Genomic DNA, 23,088 nt, shown 5'->3' with positions numbered 1-23,088 from the left:
TGTATCAAGGGATAGAACCTATATTGTGAAAAGGTGCAATATTCTAGGCTCACAGTGTCCCACTCTAATCAGCTAAGTAAGCCATAACACCTGCAAAGGGTTTCTGAGCCTTTAAATGGTCTCTCAGTCTGGTTCAGTAGGAATCACAATCATGGGGAAGACTGCTGACCTGACAGTTGTGCAGAAAACCATCACTGTCACCCTCCAAAAGGTAATTGCAAAGGAACTTGGATGTTCCCAAAGTGCACATTAATAGAAAGTTATGTAGAAGGGAAAAATTTGGAAGAAAAAGGTGCACAAGCAGCAGGGATGACCACAGCCTGGAGAGGATTGTCAGGGAAAGGCCATTCAAATGTGGTGGGGACTTTCACAAGGAGTGGACTGAGGCTGGAGTCAGTGCATCAAGAGCCACCACACACAGACGGATCATGGACTTGGGCTTCAGATGTCGTATTCCTCTTGTCAAGGCTGCTCCTGACCAACAAACAACATCAGAAGCGTCTTACTTGGGCTAAAGAAAAACAGACCTGGTCTATTGCTCAGTGGTCCAAAGTCCTCTTTTCTGATTAGAGCAACTTTTTCATTTCATTTGGAAACCAAGGACCCAGAGTCTGGAGGAAGAATGGAGAGGCACACACTGCAAGATGCTTGAAGTCCAGTGTGAAGTTTCCACAGTCTGTGTTGATTTGGGGAGCCATGTCATCTGCTGGTGTTGGTCCACTGTGCTTCATTAAGTCCAGGGTCAATGCAGCCGTCTACCAGGAGATTTTGGAGCACTTCATGCTTCCTTCCGCAGACGAGCTTCATTTTCCAGCAGGAAACCTGCCCACACTGCCAAAAGCACCAAAGCCTGGTTCAATGACCGTGGAATTACTGTGCATGATTGGCCAGCAAACTCGCCTGACCTGAACCCCATAGAGAACCTATGGGGCATTGCCAAGAGAAAGGTGAGAGACATGAGACCGAACAATGCAGAAGAGCTGAAGGCCGCTATTGAAGCATCCTGGTCTTCCATAACACCTCAGCAGTGCCACAGGCTGATAGCTTCCATGCCACGCCGCATTGAGGCAGTAATTGCTGCAAAAGGGGCCCAAACCAAGTACTGAGTCCATATGCATGCTTATACTTTTCAGAGGTCCGATATTGCTCTATGTACACTCCTTGTTTTATTGATTGCAGGTAATATTCTAATTTACTGAGATTATGGATTTGGGGTTTTCATGAGCTGTAAGCCATAATCATCGCACTTATGACAAATCACGGCTTGAACTATGTAATGTTGCATGTAATGCGTCTATCTCATATATTAGTTTCCCCTTTTACGTTGCATTACTGAAATAAATGAACTTTTGCGCGATATTCTAATATTTCGAGTATCTGTAGATTAAAAAATAATTAATAATAGATTTAAAAAATAAAAGCATATTCCTTACTCCCTCTTGCTTAGCTTGGGCCAGGGACAGGAGAAAGTTAATCAGTTGTCATCCAGGTGGGCTTATTTTCTGCTCTGCCACCCCATGGGCTTTCTCAGGCGTGTACTGGGTTTAAAAGCCGATTATTGCCATGATAACTCGCGGCAACACTCTAATCCAATTCAGGGTGCAATACACAGAGTCTGCACCTGCTCTTTTACATTCCAGTCTGTTTACTAAATTGAGTATTCCAATTTTCTATCAATCTCCCTCTTCTCTTTATAAGTGTCTGTCAGCTGAGTGCCCATCTATCTTTACTCAAATTATGTGCCCATCTCTCTATCATTTTTGTCTGCCAGCTGTGTACCCATTTGTGACTTCCAGTGTTCTGCCCATCATACCAACATTTTGTCTCCTTTAGTTGTCTTCTGAAAACTGCTCACTGCAAAGAGAGGTCAAGAGAAAAATCGAAATTAATTGAAAAGTGTATTATTCATGTGAAGGACTCTATATGTATGTAGCATTAATGCTTTCTTACCTTTCTCCAAGTGGTGTTATAATTTTTCTGCTATTGCCATAAGCTCCAGGAATGAGATCTGCCCCATCCTCTCATCTGCTTCTCCAGGTGTGTCCTTGGAAAGCTCCTGTACGGTTCTTTCACTAGAAATTCTGCTTTTTTCGGGAATCTCTTGAAGATCCTTTCACACTTCTTTCAGGTTTCTCCCCAGCCAACCCTGCACTGTGGATCCCATTTTATCTAATTATATAATATTATAGAGTTCTAATTTTTCCTTACTTTACTTTTTGACTTGGTTTTCCTAACAGTTTATATGTGTTCTGGTATGAGAAATTTAGTTACAGGCTTCTGCAACCTCATTTGGCCGAACGTCAAGACTTGTTAGCTTTAGTAGTCATAATTTTGGGGTTGCCCAACATCTAGAAACAGAAGTTTGCTTGCTTTCGAAGATTCCATCTTGATTCTCCGTGCTGATCACGGGCGTATGTATCAATAAACAAACTCTCTGTCAGGATCGTGACAGGGATCCAACACGCAGAATGCAAACAGGAGATAGGTACGTATACCGGACCTTAGAATGGCCGGACTAACGTAAGGAGTAGGCAAAGGATGGTCAGAGACAAGCCGAGGTCGAGGGAACGAGAGAACAGGAAAGCGAGAGACAAGCAGAGTCAAAAGAAAACGAGAGGTAAGCAGGGACGAAAATACAAGCCGAACTTAAAAACCAAAAGACAATAGAAATAAGAGCACTGAGTGACCAGACTAGCTAGAACCACGACAGGGCAATGAATCATTACAAATAACACTCTTTTATACCTTGGCTCTTTAATTGTTGACCCCGCCCCCAATAAGTCCTGATTCGCGGTTTCTGGCGGGTCGGGACGTGATTGACGTCATGACGTCGGCTAATGAGCGCCGCGTCATAAAAGGAGGCGGAGCTATCGCGGCCGGCATGTAAACGGCCGGAGAGACTGACGAGATCGGGCGTGCCAGCCCCCTTTAGAGGACGGACGTCTGGGTGTCTAGCCTCCTCTGAGATAGACACCGTAGGTAACATGACAGTACCCCCCCTCTCAGAAAAGCCCACCGGGCGGACGGAACCGGGGCGAGACGGAAAACGAGCATGAAATGCCCGAAGGAGACGAGGGGCATGCACATTTTCACAGGCCACCCAAGACCTTTCTTCAGGCCCATACCCCTGCAAGTCAACAAGATATTGCAACGTCCCCTGAGAAATACGAGAATCAAGAATGGATTTGATTTCATATTCCTCCTGACCCTCAACCTGGACCGAAGAAGGGGAGGATACAGTGGAGGAAAACCTGTTGCAAACAAGAGGCTTCAACAAAGAGGCATGAAAAGAGTTAGGGATGCGCAGGGCATGAGGAAGGGCAAGACGATACGCAACCGGGTTAATCCGACTCAGGACCTTGTAAGGGCCTATGTAGCGAGGAGCAAATTTCATGGAAGGAACCTTCAAGCGGATGTTTCTGGTACTCAACCACACCTTATCACCCGGGGCAAAAACCGGAGCAACCCGTCTACGTTTGTCAGCGTGCCGTTTAAACATCGTGGAATTCTGAAGAAGAATTTGTCGAGTCTGATCCCACAACTTTCTCAGATTGGCAACATGAACATCAACCGACTGTACCCCTTGGGAAGGGGAAACCGACGCAAGAATGGTAGGATGAAAGCCATAATTCAAGAAAAAGGGGCTAGTACGAGTAGATTCACAAACGAGATTGATGTGTGCAAACTCCGCCCAAGGAATCAGACCGACCCAATTGTCCTGGTGTTCAGAAACAAAACAAGGTAAATATTGTTCAATCTTTTGGTTCGTGCGCTCGGCTCCTCCGTTGGACTGGGGATGATAGGCAGAGGAGAAATTCAATTTGATACCCAACTGAGAACAGAAGGATTTCCAAAACCGGGAAACAAATTGGGAACCCCTATCAGAAACGATTTCGGAAGGAATACCATGTAAACAAAAAATCTCCTTCGCGAATATTTCAGCCAATTCGGGAGAAGAGGGCAGTTTAGGCAAGGGTACGAAATGAGCCATCTTAGTAAACCTGTCAATCACCGTGAGAATAACAGTATGTTTCTTAGAAACAGGCAAATCGACAATGAAGTCCATAGCCAAACAGGTCCATGGTTTCTCGGGAATTTCTAGGGGTTGCAAAAGCCACATGGGAGCGTTTGAGGTTGCTTAGTCTTCATACAAACATCACATGCGCTGACAAAATCCCTTATATCCTTACATAAAGAAGACCACCAGAAGTCTTTGGAAATTAGAGAATACGTTTTGCATATGCCGGGATGCCCAGCAACTTTACTGTCATGAAAGCAACGCAGCAGTTCCACTTGGAAATCAGGAGGAATGAAGTACTGAGCCCCAGGAACAGGTTCAGGGGCTAGATGTTGTACTTTCTCAATCTCAGCAAGCAACGGCAAGTGTATCCTGACACTCGTGTTGGCAATAATATTACACTTGGGAACGATAGAAGACAAAGCAGTTTCCGTCACAGTAGAAGGTTCATGTTGGCGGGACAACGCATCTGCCTTGGAGTTCTTAGAACCTGGTCTATATGTGAGCACGTAATTGAAATGAGTAAGGAACAAAGACCAACCAGCTTGCCTGGCGGACAATCGCTTGGCCTCCCCTATATAGTACAAATTCTTGTGATCCATCAAAATAGTAACCGGGTGTAAAGTCCCTTCCAACAAATGTCTCCATTCCTTTAAAGCCATAATGACCGCTAACAGTTCCCTGTCTCCAATGTCATATCTACTTTCAGTCCCAGATAAGTTTTTTTTTTTAGAAAAAAAAAACACATGGATGTAACGGTTTATCCAAACCTTGTCTTTGAGACAAGACTGTGCCTATACGTGACTCCGAGGCGTCTACCTCGAGTAAAAAAGGCAACAAGGTGTCAGGATGAACCAATATCGGTGCTGAGGCAAAATGTTCCTTGAGTGTTTTGAAAGCAGAGAGAGCCTCAGTAGACCATGTTTTGGTATTAGCACCCTGTTTAGTCATATTAGTAATAGGAGCAATAACAGAAGAGTAACCTTTAATGAAGTGCCTATAATAATTGGAGAATCCGATAAACCTCTGAATGGCCTTTAGTCCCCTGGGCAATGGTCAATCTAAAATCGATTGAAGTTTAATCGGGTCCATTATAAACCCGTCTCCAGAAATAACGTAACCAAGAAAGTTTATCTGAGATTGGTCGAAGCTGCACTTTTCCAATTTGCAATACAATCCATGTTGTAAAAGTTTGCGCAATACCCTTCTGACTTGTCTGTGATGAGTCTCAATCTCACTAGAATGTATTAGTATATCATCCAAATATACTATAACGCATTCATGTTGAAATTCCCTAAGAACCTTGTGGCGAAACCAGCTTCGCCACTGTGAACTGGAGAGGCCTGGTTGCTAGCGTCCTGCCCAGCGATTATGGCTCTGGGAGATTGGGCCCTTTAAGAACAGTGTTCGCCCATTTAATGACTATGGGAGAAGGATTGGCACTTACTAGAGGGCACTTCAGATACAGCCGAAGTGCCGAAGTTACCGAAGGTGCCGAAGTCGTCGAAGTGACCGGCATCGGACAAAGGACCACGTGGCGGCGGCCATTTTAACTCGAACAGCGCCGACCCGTACCATCGACTGCACTTCGACACTTCGACTAAAGTCGAAGTACCGAACACACTTCGAACGGGACTTAGTCGTTTTTATACCAGGAAGGGACCGACCGCACAGCCCAAATCCATGGAACTATTTTGGGCAAGAAAAGGTGCTTGCGGTCGGTCATAAAAGGACTTCCGTGTAACTTTTTATTTACTGAAGGGATTGGTATGATTTGAGAGTGTTTATGTTTAAAGTATGCTGAGTCTGGATATGTGGTTTTTATGTGGATGTGATGTATGGTTTCAAAGTTATGAAAGTTGTGTAAAAGTATATTTTAAACTGTATGCATAATGGGATTATGTGTCACACTAAGGGGAGGGGATGTGTGGGAGGTAACATCTATGTCATTGGTTCTTTTATGCCTCCCCCTGGGTGTGGCCTGTATGTGTGAGTTGGAAATAAAAGCCAGGCTGGATGAGCCAGTCCTGAGTTCCTGTTTAACCCTCAAAATGAAGTGTCGTCTCGTTCTTGGGGGGAATTGGATTGTAAGCTGACTGCCAAGAGTGTAAGCCGATGTCTGCTTTTCTTGTTCAGCTGTTCCAGTGTTCGTGTGTCTCCAGTCGGGAGAATGGTGTTTGCAGTAGCTGCCTGTGCATCTGGAAAGGGGATTATCGCCTAAACTGGGTTTTATTCCCTTTTATGCTGAAACGGTCCGCAACAAACCTCATTAATTATATCCTGGAATACTGCTGGTGCATTGCAAAGCCCAAAAGGCATTACTGTGTATTCATAGTGGCCGTAACGGGTATTGAATGCCGTTTTCCATTCGTCTCCCTGCTGAATTCTTACCAAGTTATAAGCTCCCCTCAAATCTAACTTGGTAAAAATCTTGGAGCTTTTCAGTCTATCAAATAGCTCAGTAATCAGGGGAATAGGATAAGCATTCCTAATCGTTATCTTATTCAAGCCCCCGATAATCAATGCAAGGCCGCAGAGTGCCATCTTTTTTTTTATCCACAAAGAAGAAACCGGCCCCAGCTGGGGATGAAGACCTCCTAATAAATCCTTTGTCTAGGTTTTCACGTATATATTCCTCCAGGACTACGTTTTCCTTAGTGGATAATGGATATACCGTACCCCTCGGAGGCATAGTACCAGGCAAGAGTCTAATATTACAGTTAAAAGACCTATGAGGGGGTAAAGTATCAGCCTTCTTTTTGTCAAATACTGCCTTCAAATCCAGGTACTGAGATGGTATCTGTAAATCTGTAGATTGGAAAGAGTTAACAGGAGCATCAACTACGCAAACCGGTGAGATTTTCTGTAAACATCCTGTCTGGCAACCCTGACCCCAAGAAACTATCTCACCCAGGTCCCAGTCAATGGTAGGGTTATGCTTCTTAAGCCATGGATACCCCAAGACCACTGGAACAGAAGGAGATGAGATAAGCATGAGGGACAATCTTTCTTCGTGTAGGATACCAACGGTTAATTTAACTGGTATGGTTTCACGAAAAATAACAGGTTCTGATAATGGTCTACCATCTATGGCCTCAACGGTCAAGGGTGTATCTCTTAGTTGAGATGGGATATAGTGGTTAGTGGCAAAGGCTTGATCAATAAAGCTTTCAGCTGCTCCGGAATCTATCAAAGCCATAGCATTTATAACTCCCTTTTCCCCAACTAAAGAGACAGGTATAAGAAGTCTATGGTCTTTATAATCATATATAGAGGACAAGATAGAAACACCCAAGGCCTGTCCTCTTGAGAAACTTAATTGCGAGCGTTCCCCGGCCTGGTTAGGGCAATTTAGGCGTAGGTCTTAATCCACAATACATACAAAGACCCTCCCTTCTCCTGTACTGTCTCTCATCTTCTGAGAGCAGGGTGGTTACTATTTGCATAGGTTCTGGAAGAGCTAAAGTTGTAGAATCAGAATTCTGAAATGAGGGGGCTAGTCTTATGGAAGGTCTACGGGTTCTATCCCGAGTATTCTGCCTCTGTCTCATACGCTCATCTATTCGGGAAATAAATGAAATTAAATCCTCCAAATTTTCTGGAAGTTCTCTTGTGGCAACCTCATCTAGAATCTCATCAGATAACCCGTTCAAAAATACGTCCATATAAGCCTGTTCATTCCATTTGACTTCTGTCGCCAAGGATCTGAACTCTAATGCATAATCCACGAGGGTTCGGTTATGCTGTCTGAGACGTAACAGTAGTCTGGCTGCATTGGCCTTTCTTTCTGGGGGATCAAAAGTCCTCCTAAATATATCAACAAAAGCATTATAATGATAAACTAACGGGTTATCATTTTCCCACAGAGGGTTAGCCCATCTGAGTGCCTTGTCAATAAGAAACGTGATTATAAATCCAACCTTCGCTCTGTCTGTAGGGTAGGCGCGAGGTTGTAACTCAAAATGAATACCTATCTGGTTTAAAAAGCCTCGACAAGTATCAGGAGAGCCACCATAGCGTAGAGGGGAAGTGACACGAGAAGAAGCACCCACTGTGGCTACCTCTAGGCCTGTACTTACAGGGGAAATAGAGGGAGTACGCAACTCCTCTGACTGATTATTAGGACGAGATAGCAAAGCTTGCAAAGCTAGGGCCATCTAATCCATTCTATGGTCCATCGTCTCAAATCTAGAGTCAGGAGAACCGACCTGAGAGTTTGCACCTGCAGGATCCATTGGCCCTGTCGTAATGTCAGGATCGAGACAGGGATCCAACACGCAGAATGCAAAACAGGAGATAGGTACGTATACCGGACCTTAGAATGGCCGGACTAACAAGGAGTAGGCAAAGGATGGTCAGAGACAAGCCGAGGTCGAGGGAACGAGAGAACAGGTAAGCGAGAGACAAGCAGAGTCAAAAGGAAATGAGAGGTAAGCAGGGATGAAAATACAAGTCGAATCAAAAACCAAAAGACAATAGAAATAAGAGCACTGAGTGACCAGACTAGCTAGAACCACGACAGGGCAATGAATCATTACAAATAACACTCTTTTATACCTTGGCTCTTTAATTGTTGACCCCGCCCCCAATAAGTCCTGATTTGCGGTTTCTGGCGGGTCGGGACGTGATTGACGTCATGACGTCGGCTAATGAGCGCCGCGTCATAAAAGGAGGCGGAGCTATCGCGGCCGGCGTGTAAACGGCCGGAGAGACTGACGAGATCGGGCGCGCCACCCCCCTTTAGAGGACGGACGTCTAGGTGTCTAGCCTCCTCTGAGATAGACACCGTAGGTAACATGACACTCTCTAAGAATTAACAGTGGTGTGGTCTTAGTTTGTATGCAGCCCACTAGTCACTAACAATACTTTAATGTCATCTGATCACTGTGCTCATTTTCTATCTTGAAATAATGTTTATCTGTCTGGGCTAGATTGTATCCTTTATTTTAATCAGCACCTTGTCACATATTTCCTAATTTTTTACATTGTATTTTTATGTCATATAGAATCAAATGTATATTTTATGCAAAATAAAATTGAAGAGTGTCCACCTGTTTATAATGTTTTAAAAATGGTGGAAGTCCCCTAAGAGCCCCTTTTTATTTTGTGCTAGTTATAGGTTCTGTCCTTGGTCCCCTACTGTTCTCAATCTACACTGCCTCCCTTGGTAAACTCATCAGCTCCTTTGGCTTCCAATATCACTTCTACAAAGATGACCAGCAAATCTATCTGTCCTCTCCCAATCTCTCGCCATCCCTCGTGACTCATGTCTTTGTCTACTTCTCTGCTATTTCTAACTACATGGCTTCTCACGTTCTTAAACTTAACCTGTACAAAACAGAACTTCTCCTCTTTCCTTCCTCAAGCAATGCTACTCCGAGTCTGTCTCCCTCCAAGTTAACAGCGCTACCATCAGCTCCACCACGCAGGCTCGCTGCCTAGGTTTTCTCTTTAACTCCGACCCCTCCTTCACCCCTCCTGTCCAGTCAATTGCCAAATCCTGCGGCTTTCTTTCTTCAACTCAAAAAAATAACAAGCATCCGCACCTAACGCCAGATGCAGCTATTGTGCTAGTCCATGCGGTTTTCTCCCGCCTTGACTACTGCAATCTGCTTCTCAGTTGTCTTATGCACTACCAGCATGCCGCAATGCAGTCTGCAGCGAGGCTCCTCTTCCTGCCTGCCAGCATCTCCCACGCCACCCCCCTCTGTCAGTTCTTACATTGTTACATTGGCTTCTCAATTCCTTTAAAAAAATAATTAAAGACTCACTTCTTCAAGAAGGAATATCAATGACATTCTTAACAGCTTTCCCTCCTACCCACTTGGCTTCGTTCCCTGCTACTGTATCACAAATATATAAACTCCTCTAGTAGCCTACTCTTCCCACACGTGAAATACATCCTATCCTTACCTCTTGGGTCACTATACCCCACTCCCTCTAGCATGTAAGCTCATTTAAACAGGACCCTCAACACCCTCTGTCCCTGTGCGTCCAACTCGTCTAGTTACAAATACTTGTCTGTTAGTCCACCCATTGTACAGCGCTGCTGAATTTGTTTCGCACTTTATAAATAATAATAATAAACAAAAGATATTTAATCTTGGTATTGGTATGATTCTTCTAAACCCATCCATATGAAGCTGGATGAGTTCCAGTACAGTATGATACAGAGAGAGTAATGGAGGGATCTTACCTGTGTCAGATACCAGCTTTTCCAGCTTACATAGTTGGTCTTCAATCCTTTTTCGAGACATTTTACTATTTTTATTGTGGAATTTCCAATAGGCTTTCCTTTCATCTTCACTTAAGGAGAAGTGCTTAATCTCAGGATATTTGATTTTCATCCTATTAATTGTTTCATCAGCATTGTTGCCATCATAATAAATTACCACTAAGACTTTATTCATGTCTGCACAAAAAATATTTATCACATTAAAAGCAATAGGTGTACACAATGCATCTCATCTAGAATTGTCTTTAAAAGCAAAAAAGAGGCAAAAATGTATTGAGTACTCATTCATAGTAAAATTTGAATTTATTCAATGTACACAGTGTATTGTTACGGATAGTTGCATTTTACAAAATAATGAAATTAAGCATAAACTACCATAATTTTATAACATGACAGGAGGCTTCGTATTTGCTTAAGTCTCTCTTTACTAGAACTCCACAGCAGCACAGAAAACAACCAATCAGAAAAAAGTTAGGTACTATAAAACTCCCCTCCCCATGCATCATTTTCTCTTTCTTTGCTGCTCCGCACCAGTACAGGTCAGAGTACCTCTGCCTCCTGCTAATATTAGTGGGTGGCTGTATGGTTTTTATTATATTTTCAGTGTTTCACTTGTTTATGTGTTTTCACTTTATTCTCCTCTGCATATTGCTCTGGGGCTTGTGGGGAGTTTGTTTATTTTGGCTTCATTTTCATCTCCCTGGGGATTCTTTCCCTCTCTGTCCCCTTTAATTTTCCCTTCTCTGTTCCCCTGGACCTCATTCCTCCGGTCGGCGGGGTTCTGTGTTATTGCTCACACCCGCCGGCCGGAGGCTTTCACATGGCCGCCTGCTGCCTGCCTTGTCTGCGGACCGCATGGCCGCAGAGGGAAGAGGGGACTTTGTCCTACCCCACCTGTAGTTTTCTTCTTCTCCGGTCGCGGTGTTGTGGTACCGCCGACCGGAGGCTTTGCACATGGCCGCCTGCTTGCAGGTCCGCAAGGGGAAGAGGGGGCATTCGCTGCCCCACCTGCGGTTTTTCTCCTCCTCCGGTCGCGGTGTTAGGGTACCGCCGACCGGAGACTTTACACGTGGCCGCCGGTTTGCAGGTCCGGTCGCGGTGTTATGATGCCGCCGACCGGAGTCTCGGCATGTGGTTGCCCGCCCTGGCCGGCTCTATATGCGGCCGCATGTGTCCGCCGGGGGAGGAGAGAGCAATTACAACCCGCTCGCCCCCCCCGACCCCTCTCCTCACGGTCATACCGGTTTCTCGTCTAACCTGATTGTTAGCTCTCCTTTCTATGTATATCTCACAAATTACTGTGTTTATGTTACATGGACCTTAGTGGCATTTTCTATCTGAGAGTGATGTGTGTTTGTTTGGCACATATACACAGATGCTGTGAATTTTGCTGCCAGGTGTATGGCACAGATTACTGTGGTTTTTTTTGCTGACAGTGTAATTCGCAGATCACTGTATGTTTTACTGACAGTGTATTTCTAGATTTAGTTTTTCTACCGTGTGTATGCAGTTTGCTGTGTGTCTGACTGACGCTGTATATCTCAGACTTCGTTTTACTGACAGTGTATATGACAGATGCTTTGAGTTTTTGCTGACAGTGCATTTCTCAGACCGCTGTGTTTACTGACAGTGTATTTCAGGATTTTTTTTTTTTTCTGTCTGTGTATGTCGCCGTTGCTGCGCGTTTGACTGACAGTGTATTTCTAGATTTCGTTTCTGACAGCGTATGTCTCAGTTGCTGTGTGTTTGCTGTCAGTGTGAATCACAGATCGCTGTGAGTTTGCTGGCAGTGTATTTCTCAGATCACTGAGAATTTTGGACAGTACACGTCGCCTATTCTGCGCGTATCACGGAGTTCTGCGAGTTACAGGTGTGTATGTACTCAGCTTGTACAGGCTCTGCACATGTGTAGACAGTGCCAGTTAACTCTCGGATTCGTTTGCTTCTCAGTATATATTTTTTCTGGTCCAGCTATGAGGTCTCAGATGGGACTGCTCGGGTGTGAATTATCTGTCCGTGGCATGTATAGTATGGCTATCAGTCCTGGCTCTGTCTCAAACTGGTATGGGAGGCCAGTCTACGCTGATGCGATACAATTTTATCAGGTTCTCGGGGGAATTCATTAATTCGGCTATGGTTTAGCCCCTCTCCTCGCAGTGTCCGTGATTTCACAACCCCTGCAGGTGGTATGATGATGGTAACCTATAATACGCTAGAATTCCTACAGATCCGTGAGAGCATATGCTTACCTATTCACAGTTCAAGGACAGTTTCACTCAGTGTATCTTCCATTCACGGGCATGATGGTCGCTGGACTACCTCCGTTTTACCCAATACAGCTGGAATACCACTTTTCCCTGCTGGGCACTTGGGGGACCGCCAGTCCCGGTTCAGGTTATTACAACGGCATTACGCTGTCTAATAGGGTTGGTGTCTAGGGGTCCTACGTCACAGGATGCTTTGAGGATCCACTGATTTTTAGGGGCCTCTATCCAAACTCAGAGGTCCCCACTTTCACTCAGTACCCCTCGTAGGCGCTACGGAATTGGATGGCGCTATATAAATAACGTGTTATAATGATATAACTATATACACGACCCAGGATTGGCCTGATATGTCCGTGCCCCATTGATAGGCCTGCTCTGTCTGTGCCCCATAAGAATGGCCTGCTCTGTCTGTGCCCCATAAGAATGGCCTGCTATGTCTGTGCCCCATAAGAATGGCCTGCTATGTCTGTGCCCATAAGAATGGCCTGCTATGTCTGTGCCCATAAGAATGGCCTGCTATGTCTGTGCCCATAAGAATGGCCTGCTATGTCTGTGCCCATAAGAACGGCCTGCTATGTCTGTGCCCATAAGAATGGCCTGCTATGTCTGTGCCCATAAGAACGGCCTGCTATGTCTGTGCCCATAAGAACGGCCTGCTATGTCGGTGCCCTTTTATTGGTCCTCCTATGTCGGTGCCTATTTGCTTGACCAACTATTCTGTGTCCGTTAGTTTGGCCTGCTGGGCCTGCTCTATTGATGCTGAACCCCCTTTGGCCGCAGGCCTGGGGCTATATCACCGAGGAGAAGCCAGTGCCCACCAGTGACACGGAAATAGGCAGGTGTCCGGACAAGCACCGTTGCCATACTATCCAAGAGAACGCCAATATACAGCCATCTGGATATGGTAGGTAGGGTGAAGGCCCTAAACCTCAGACCTGAAGGGCAAGTTTTTCCTATGAAGACCCCGGACACACATCCGCGGTTTGCGCCAAACCGGCGACGGCACATCTCCAAGGAGAACTTTGCACTGGTGAGGACCGGTACTCAGACACCTACAGGAGAATGCGGCGCTTTCCTTGTCTTTAACAACTAACTCCGTATCTGCCCGGTATCCATATAGCTATCGGTAGTTATTCCTGCGTAAGATTAGCTCCTGGCCCTGTTCGGTGGGGCTTACTTGTCTTGCCTTCCGGCCTGCTTTTGCCTTCTAGCTGAGATAGGATTTGTGTTTTTTCTCGTTCTACGTTATTGTTGTCCTTTTCGTTTTCGTGACTTCCTTTTCCTTTCGCTCGGGGCGTCGAGAGGCCTGACTTGACCTCCTCCGACCTCCCGGGTGCTCGTGGATTGCGGAGAACGTCTCCAGCTTTCCTGAGACTACCAACGATCCGCCTGGACCCCGCGCGCGCGCACGGGATCCGGACGGTCAGTTGATAGTTTTCCATCGTTTTCCCGTAGATTACCCTCAGCCTTAGGCTGATACTCGTATTTGGTGTACCCTATAGTTGGTCACCCTGAGTCTCTAGGGACTCTAGCTTGGATCACAGGAGGGTGCGGCCCTCCACCTCTTCGATCCGAGAATATTTTATCTTCTGGAACAGTGAGCGTACCCCTCTCAGATACGGAACCGGACACTGATTTGTTATTAGAGGGCGCAGCCCTCCCTCAACCTCAGCCAGAGACTGAGCTGGATACAGGGGTCATGTTTGGAGGAAGCATTCTCCTAGAGAGGAACGGTCACGGATGCAGACTCTACTGTTTGGTTATTTGCGGGTGCGGCCCGCTCAGGCTATCAGCCGGACGTTAGCACGATATTTGATCTCATTAGTAGAGAGCGCGGCTCTCTCGTACACTCGACGCTCTACGGTGCCATCCATTTGTTCATCACACAGACTTGTACCTGTGCAAGACATCGATGACTACATGGAGGGGCGTCACTCCTGCATTCAAGTAGATCTGACGTCCGTGCTACTGATTTCGATATAGAGGACTGCCTGGTCATGCAAGATATCCATACTGGTTCCCTCTAGTCTATCTCCTGTAATGGAGGGATATTCTCACAGGGGTATAACGAGGGGTGACTCCCACTTATTTATACACATTCCTGGAGATGGTACGGCCATCGGATGGAACCCAGGTAATATGTGAGTGCAGGTTTGGGTATATTCTGCACCATAAAGAACAGAGGATTGCTTTCTGTTTTTGGATATCCAGACCATTGTGAACAACTGCTCAGACAGTTTTTCTCCCATATTTAGGTGGCAGGTGATACGGGGACCTTCATGGAGCATGCGGGCTCTGCCTTGCTCGGGTAACAGGATTAAGGAGGGCCTATTACCCGCTCTGAAGGTAAAAACCGTACGTATGGTTCACATGGTAAGACCGGAAACCCCGGTTTGTCTTGACCTCCCCGGTCCTCAGATCTTGGGATACGATGGCAGGACTGCCCCGTCTCCTCGAAACGCATACCTGGTGATCAGGGTTCGGAGATGGAGGACCCTCCATCTATACTCTAGTTATTCCTCACGGGAGCCATTTTGTTGGATTCACGCTACCCTACCTTTCAACTATCTTCGAGGAGACCTACGGGACCTTATGGTGGTACCTGGTATACCCAGACTTCTACACAGACATCTTTCACTCTTGGACGAGGGCATTTCTGGATGGAAATCTGCGTTCCTGTTTGCACTTCCCATTCCTTTGAAGATTTCTGGGATTCCCTATTCCCAGAATAGTCGACCTCCGTTCCTCCACTCAAGTTCAGTTCGGAACCCTGAATGGACGTCTTTTGGAGCCCTTTCTCTACGGCGTCCGAGGTTTTACACAGTCCGTTTGGACTATTGGAATCACTTAGTATACGGCTGGTTTGGACACACTCTCATTGTGTGCGTTATGAATTTATGCTCGGATGAGACATCCCACCGGGTAGGACAGGAATGTACGAAAGATCCTCCTCGGTTTCTATTGCGATTTTGGTGGTGGTCTTCGGTGCATTCCTTGAGATTGGAGATCTCCCTGCAAGGCCGCATCACCGAATGGCCCTGGCACGATCGGAGGAGCCGCCTTACGGATCATGAGTTGAGACTTGGTGTCAGTTTTCTTCTCGCGACCCTAAGTCCTAGTTCGGATTTCGAAGTTATACAACTACAGGAATGTGGCTAATAGGTCAGCTTGCCAGCTCATGGACCGACTTCTAGGAAACAGGTTGCTACACCAGGTACAATGGATTTACCGGCGGAGGGTGCTTTTTTCCGTATTTGAGATACTTCGTCGGTTGGCATCTCCTTTGACCCGTCGGCTGTCATTTATCGTATTTGGAATGTCCAATTAGGATTACTCTGATATTTCCTGGAATAATTACCAGCGACACAAACAGTGTTGGATTGGTGAACTGAGCGTTGAAACAGCAAATACGAAGCCTCCTGTCATGTTATAAAATTGTAGATTATGCTAGCTTTAGTGTACCTATAATCTTAATTTTATTAATGACAGGAGGCGAGTATTTCCCACCCATTCTTGTCCCTCCCTTGTTTAATGTTATGGTTTAGATTATCAGGTAAGTATGCAACTCTGTTTGTTGTCTCTGCTACCTGTCGCTTGTTCCTTATGTCTGTTTTTTCCATAAGTAGGGTTGGGATATTTTCATATTAGGTTAATTTGGTTGCTACGTTGAGTACCTACATGTTTATTCAGAGTACATTTCATTGGATAATCAACCTGTTCGATTCTGTTTTTCTCTCGTTTCAGTTTACAGTCCATCTACACTATCTAGTTTGACGGTTACACTTGGATGGTGGACATCGTTATATTCATCGTATCTAGGACTTCGTTTCTTCCCCATGATGTTCTCTGCCTTTTATTCTGTTTTGTCGCAGCTTGAAAGAGGAAATGATGCATGGGGAGGGGAGTTTTATAGTACCTAACTTTTTTCTGATTGGTTGTTTTCTGTGCTGCTGTGGAGTTCTAGTAAAGAGAGACTTAAGCAAATACTCGCCTCCTGTCTAATAAAATTAAGATTATAGGTACACTAAAGCTAGCATAATCTACAATTATTATTTATTGTAATGATAAGGTAGGTATACTATTTTCCAATTTAGGCCCCAGTTTAATGTTTGGGTAAACTTTTCAAATGATTTAATATTTTTGAATAAACATTTAAAAAAAACAAAATTCTAAATATTAAAATATGGAAACTTATTAATTTATATAAAAAAATCCATTATATATTGAATATCAAAATATTAAAATAGTTTTCAAAATATTACCTTATTTAAAAAGCTAATCCAAAACATAAACAAATTGAGGCCTTAACTCCTTAAGGACTGGACTGTTTTTGCGATGTTGTACATTTGCGACCAGGCCTCTTTTTACACTTTTGTGGTGTTTGTGTTTAGCTGTAATTTTCCTCTCTCTCATTTACTGTTCCCATACAAATTATATATTGGTTTTTTTTAGGACAAAACAGGCTCTCTTCACATACCATTATTTATGTAATCTCATGTAATTTAATAAAAATAAAAAAAAAAGATAAAACATTGAAAACAATACATGTTTTTTTAATTTTACTTGAAAAATCTTTTACTTCTCTTCAAAAGCGAATGGAAAAAAAACTGCTAAATAGATTTAGAATTTTGTCCTGAGTTTAAAAATACCCAGTGTTTACATGATTTTTTGCTTTTTTTTTTTGCAAGTTATAGGGCTATAAGTACAAGTAGCATATTGCGGTTTCAAAACTTACATTTTTAAAATTTATCAATAGAGATTAAATTCTCATATTGTAAAACTGTAATCCAGTATACTTAATATTGCTCTATGCCAGGATCCGATGTTAGAAAAAATATTACCGGTACAACCTCAATTTATTCATAGAGGATTGAGGAATTTACAAAGTATCTTACCGTCGAGTTATATCAGGGAGAAGAAAAATAACGTTTTTTTAAGCAAGAAAAAGTTTTTTTCAGTTGTGGTCAGTGCTTGGCGTGCAGAAGAACAGGGAACAAAACAAGAAAAAATATGCACTTTATGAGTAAGGAAAAAGAAAGAATATGCAATAAGAGAAGTTATCACATGTCATACGAACAATGTGATTTATGTAATGCAATGCCCCTGTGGTTTAAATTATGTGGGTTAAACTACTCGGCCACTCCACATTAGGATTGAGGAGCACAGCAGGAATATAATGAAGGGAGCTGAGAATCATAGTGTACCTCTCCATTACAAACGTCATCATAATCAATCTCCGTTAGGTAGTAATTTTTGAGGACTAATAAGAGTGGGAAAAGATTGGAGAGGGGGGGATTTTAACCAGAAACTTAGTAAAGAAGAGATGAAATGGATCTTCGAACTAAATACCCTTATCCCCTACGGACTAAATTCCGAATTTGAAATTTGCCACTTTTTAGATTATTTTTTGTACTGTATATAAGCTGATACCATTTTTAAGTTATTTTTATTGAGTCATTTTTATGGTTTGTTTCTCATAAGTAGGGGTTCATCAACTAAATGGGGAAGGAGAAATTATAGAATAATGTATAAAATAAGAAATAAATAATAAATAAAAATAAAAAATAAAAAAATGACATAGAATAAAGGTTAAATGCACTTTTTTTAAGAGATAAATTCCCTAACATTTAGAATATACATAGATATTAGCTTAAGAATTATTTTGACACAGAATTGACACATTTGCAATAATACACAAATGTACATTGTTGCAAGAATGATGAGAAATAGTGAGGATTGCTCTGTAGAATCTCTGTTATATATATTCATGAAAACGACATTGCTATGAAATAGATATTGGAGTTAAAAGCATAGGTTGAGACAACATTACATATAAGGACATTGGATATAATCAGTTATATTTGGGACATGCATTTTAAACTATATTGCCCTTCTTATATATTTGTAATATAAGAATTTTATGGATTTAATGTATTTATTATATATGTTTTTATCTTAATAGTTGTATTTGGCCCCCCAGGCAGTCCCCCTGCGGTCAGGACCGGTGCTAGGATTTTTAGTTACACAGGCGAAGATGCATTTTGGTGCCCCCCACCCTCATTCAAAATAAGGTTCATACAAACACAGAAATAATCATACAGACATACAGACACAGACAGAGACATACATGCAGGCATATAGACATCATGGCGGCGGGCACCTGGTCGCAGGGATGTGACCCCTGCGACCGCGGTATGTACGCCAGTGCATGCAGATGCACACACAATTAAAGGACCACTACAGACTCCCAGATCACATCAGCTCAATGAAGTGGTCTGGGTGTCAGGTCCCTCTAGTTTTAACCCTGCAGCTGAAAACATAGCAGTTTCAGAGAAACTGCTATGTTTCACCGAGGGTTAATCCATCTCTAGTGGCTGTCTCACTGACAGCCGCTAGAGGAGCTTCCGCTATTCTAAAACACTGAACGTCCATAGGAAAGCATTGAGTAATGCTTTCCTATGGGCGGTTTGAATGCATGCGCGGCAAGAGCATTCGGAGCTGAGAGGCGTAGGGATCCCCAGCGCCAAGGGAGTCCGGCGCTAGAGAAAGGTAAGTGCTGAAGACACACACACACTCTCACGAACAGATGCATACACACCAGCTAACAGACACACACATTTACTGACAGACACACTCAGCGACAGACATACATACACACTCACTTACAAAACATACACTCTCACTGACAAACACACACTCACTAACAGACATCAAACAGACTCACTAATACACACACAAACACTCAGTAAGAGACACACAGTAACACACTTACTGACACTCACTAGCAGACACACTCACTAGCAGACACACTCATTGACACTCACTAGCAGACACACTAGCAGACACACACTGACACTCACTAGCAGGCACACACACTGACACTAGCAGGCACACTCACTGACACTAGCAGGCACACTCACTGACACTAGCAGGCACACTCACTGACACTAGCAGGCACACTCACTGACACTAGCAGGCACACTCACTGACACTAGCAGACACACTCACTGACACTAGCAGACACACTCACTGACACTCACTAGCAGACACACTCACTGACACTCACTAGCAGACACACACACTGACACTCACTAGCAGACACTCACTGACACTCACTAGCAGACACTCATTGACACTCACTAGCAGACACTCATTGACACTCACTGACACTCACTAGCAGACACTCATTGACACACACTGACACTCACTAGCAGACACACACTGACACTCACTAGCAGACACACTCACTGACACTTACTAGCAGACACACTCACTGACACTTACTAGCAGACACACACTCACACACACTAACACTAACACATGTATTTTTTTTTTTTTATTTAATCCCCCAGCCTCCTTACCTTTTTGGAGTGCTGAAGGGATTCCCTGGGGTCCAGTGGTGCTGCTAGGCTCCTGGGCTCCTTGGCTGGCTGTCTCCCTGGCTGGCTGTCTCCCTTGGTGGCTGGCTGGCTGTCTCCCGGGCTGGCGGGCAGGCGCGAGGGAGCACTCTCCCATGTGTGCTTCCTCTTCAGCTCCCTCGCGCACCGCGTAGGGATGCCGGCGCCGGAAGATGACGTCATCTTCCGGCTCCGGTATCAGTATGCGGCGCGCGAGGGAGCTGAAGAGGAAGCACACATGGGAGAGTGCTCCCTCGCGCGCCCGCAGAACCGGGCGCTCGGCCACGCTACAAAAGGTCGTCGGTTGGAGGGGAGCGCAGTGCGCTTCCCTCCTTCCGGTCAGCCTGATTTTGCGCCCCCAGGGCCGGTGCGCCCTAAGGCGGCCGCCTGGGCCGCCTTATGGTAGCGCCGGCCCTGCCTGCGGTCAGTGACTGAGATCTGCTCAGCCTGATCGCAGTGACAGGCTGTCAGCGCGATCTGATCGCAAAGACAGCCTCTCACTGCGATCAGAGTTACTATGTGTCAACCTATTGGCTGACACGTGTAACTACAGTTGGATCCCCCTGCAGATCGCGGTGGGGGCATGCCTGGCCACCCAGGCACTCCCCCTGTGGCCAATTACCGTGATCTGCAGGAGGTGATCACAGTGACAGCCAGTCACTGTGATCACTGTTCCTGTGTGTCAGCCAATGATGTGAAATCACTGGCTGACAATGTATCTGCCCCTCTCCTTCCTCTTAACCCCTTAAGGGTAAAAATTAAATATTAGTTAAAAATAAACTATACTTAGATCATACACGGGTACTATAGATCGCTTAAGGAAAGGAGACCACCAGACATTTTAGTAACTGGGTGCTGAGGGTCAATGGGATCAGATGGAATTGGAGATATATGAATATAGGCATACAACAGATTATTAAATCACATGCAGTAGCTAGAGAGCAGTGCTGTGTGCGAGAGGGAACGACAGGCTATTGCTCTGGAGTATATAGCATCCCCCAGTGCCTATCCTACTCAGCCTATGCCCATAGCTGTCAGGCAAAGTCCAGACCTATTTGCAGGGTAGCGTGGTTCTTCCAGCATGTCTCTTTGGCTCACCGCGTCAGTGTGGACCGACTCAGTATCTGCAGGCCGTCCTCTTTGTGCGTGCACATAGGTGTGTGGGCCCGTTTGATGGGTATGGATAGCAGTTTGGTTTATGGTCCAGACGGGCCCCCGGCCCATGGGAGCAGAGGGTGGCTGGTGTAGCTGTGGGCTTTGGTGTACCCGGAGGGGTGAGTGTCCGTTTCGCCTCCGTCCCATTGCAAGGGGTCGCTTTCATGACTGCCGGTGCTACAGAGGTTAGAATCCTCGGTTGCTCATCCCGCCGGACCCCTCCAGGAATCCTTGTTTGGTTTTCATCGCTCTGGTCAGTCTCGCATCCGCGAGCGGGAACTCGGGAGATGGTGTGTTCCGCTTGTCGAGGAGGTTTCTTCTGCTGGGTTCTTGGGCCGCGTACCAGGGTCTTTCCCCTATGGGCCCTCTGCCCAGGAACCTTGTAACGAGCTCTGGGCCATTTGGGACATGAGCGGGTGCCTGGCACAGCACCGAGAACCATGGGCTGCTTCCACCGTTTTTCTGCCGGGAGGTCTGGAGGGTATATAGCATCCCCCAGTGCTTTTCTGCCGGGAGGCCTGGAGGGTATATAGCATCCCCAGGTTGCTCTCTCTCCTCTGCTCCCCTTTAGCCTGTGCCCCTCTGTCCCGCAACATCCGCCAGAAGTTGATGAAGAGCGCATCTAGCCATTTGTCGAGTGTCGCTTGCAGGCCTCGTGCTGCTGTTTCAGGTGCATCCTCCGCCATCTTTATGTCAGCAGTGGAACTGGGCGCAGGCCACAGAAATAGCCTGTATGCTTGTGCGGGGCTGGGAGGGAGACAGGGGTGCTTCGACGTTGTCCTGCAATACTGCTCGCAGAGAGATCAGCCGCCTCTCCCTGGTTTGCAGCTGCTGGTAGGCCGCAGTTTGTCGACGGTTGCAGAATGCTTCTCCAGTCACGGAAATCCACCCGGTTGAGTCTCGGGGGTATCCCCAATGCTCTGCTGTGTCAAGATATTTATTTTGTTGTAGTTTGTCTGCTATATGTCGTTTTTTTTGGTGGGTCTCTGCTCGGAGCTCTTTCTATGTGCGACCGATCTGATCGATGGCTAGGCCCCCTCCCTGTCCCTCTCTTTTAAAGACACTTAACATTCTACATGTTTTTAAAAAAATTGTAGGGAATAAGTGAGATATTTTAGTTAGCCGCTCATCATAGTAATATTCCACAAAACAAAGGCTGTAAAGCAATAAAAAATGTCTATAGGTTGAACCTTTAACCTAGGGACCTGTGTGATTTTATCTGAGAAGGAATAATTTTGATTTGAAAGAATAACTTCTTTTGGTATGGTAATAAGTTCTACCGTCAAAATAATGCTATGGGGACTAAGTTTGCACCCAGTTATGCTAATGTGTTCATGGCCTACTGGGAGAAAATTAATTTACTTTCCCACTATAAAAATGAGTCATTTATTACATGTGAGTTTACAGAGGAAGAGGTTATATTTTAACTGTCAAAAGTAAAGACAAATAAGTCAATGGGGCCTGATGGAATACACCCAAAGCTATTAAAAGAGCTTAGTGGTGTACTAGCAAAACCATCAACAGATTTATTTAACCAATCATTGATAACAGGAGTAGTCCCAGAAGATTGGAAGTTAGCGAATGTTGTGCCCATTCACAAGAAAGGTAATAGGGAGGAGTCGGGCAACTATAGGCCAGTAAGCCTTACTTCAGTAGTGGGGGAAGTGATGGAAACCATGTTAAAGGATAGGATTGTTGAACATCTAAAAACACATGGATTTCAAGATCAGAGACAACATGGATTTACTTCAGGGAGATCATGCCAAACTAATCTTATTGATTTTTTTGATTGGGTAACTAAAATTATAGATCAGGGTGGTGCAGTAGACATTGCTTACCTAGATTTCAGTAAGGCTTTTGACACTGTTGCACATAGAAGGCTTATCAATAAACTGCAATCTTTGAGTTTGGATTCCAATATTGTTGAATGGGTAAGGCAGTGGCTGAGTGACCGGCAACAGAGGGTTGTAGTCAATGGAGTATATTCGAAGCTTGGGCTTGTCACCAGTGGGGTAC

At 45.0% G+C, this 23,088-nt stretch overlaps 1 protein-coding gene across 4 annotated transcripts in view; it reads left to right on the top strand.

Moving 5' to 3' along the window:
• The window catches only part of LOC134572063 (very long chain fatty acid elongase 4-like), a 596,371-nt gene extending 579,492 nt beyond the window's left edge, over window positions 1-16,879 (top strand). For all 4 annotated transcript variants that reach the window (XM_063430862.1, XM_063430860.1, XM_063430861.1 and 1 more), the window contains exon 9: window positions 16,838-16,879. The gene's annotated coding sequence lies outside the window, so the exon portion shown is untranslated. The remainder of the gene's footprint in view (window positions 1-16,837) is intronic.
• Window positions 16,880-23,088: the final 6,209 nt, after the last annotated feature.

This window comes from Pelobates fuscus, chromosome 8, assembly GCF_036172605.1.
Source record: "Pelobates fuscus isolate aPelFus1 chromosome 8, aPelFus1.pri, whole genome shotgun sequence".
Lineage (NCBI taxonomy): Eukaryota > Metazoa > Chordata > Amphibia > Anura > Pelobatidae > Pelobates > Pelobates fuscus.
This window is presented reverse-complemented; position numbering and strand designations above follow the sequence as displayed.